This window comes from Silene latifolia, chromosome 6 (genome assembly GCF_048544455.1).
Source record: "Silene latifolia isolate original U9 population chromosome 6, ASM4854445v1, whole genome shotgun sequence".
Classification (NCBI taxonomy): domain Eukaryota; kingdom Viridiplantae; phylum Streptophyta; class Magnoliopsida; order Caryophyllales; family Caryophyllaceae; genus Silene; species Silene latifolia.
This window is the reverse complement of record NC_133531.1, coordinates 89110872-89111511: the sequence shown is the minus strand read 5'-3', so window position 1 is coordinate 89111511 and position 640 is coordinate 89110872. Positions and strand designations below refer to the sequence as shown.

At 46.9% G+C, this 640-nt stretch overlaps 1 non-coding gene across 1 annotated transcript; it reads right to left on the bottom strand.

Moving 5' to 3' along the window:
• LOC141589494 (small nucleolar RNA R71) lies at positions 1-107 on the bottom strand. Its single transcript, XR_012520431.1, has one exon. It is a non-coding gene; the product is annotated as a small nucleolar RNA R71 (small nucleolar RNA).
• Between the last annotated feature and the right edge of the window lie 533 nt (positions 108-640).

Genomic DNA, 640 nt, shown 5'->3' with positions numbered 1-640 from the left:
GCCATTAGAGCTCAGATCACGAGCTTTAAACAGGGACCTGATGAGAACTTCCATGAAGCATGGGTCCGTTTCAAGAAGCTGGTGCGAATTATTCCGCACCATGGGTTCGAAAAGTGGAGTCTTTGCAATCAGTTCTATAACGGGCTGTATGACGATCAGAGGGCTATCTTAGATGCTGCAGCCAATGGCCGATTTGCTGAGAATATGGGAGAGACTAAGGGGTGGAAGATCATTGATGACTTAGCCACCCATAAAGCTGAATATGGGAATTCCAGAGGCAATCAGAGGAGGAGTGCTGAATCCCCTTCTGTAGCTGCATTAGAGGCTCTCACGGCGAGGTTTGACAAATACGAGTTGGGAGGAGCTTCAAAAGGAGGGATGTATCATGTGAATGCTGTCTCAGACGGTCCTTTCGTCTGTAGAAGATGTGGAGCTGAGGGACATGTCTCAGAAAATTGTCCTTGTTCCTTTGAGTCTTGTGATGCCTTTCAACATTACAGGCAGACAAACACGTACTATGAGCCGAATGTCCATCCCAACTTGAGGTGGAGTAACCAGAATGTCCTTAATCCAACTCAACCTCCACAGCAGCAGCAACAGCAGACTTATGTGCCTCTTCATAAGCAACAACAGTTTCAAA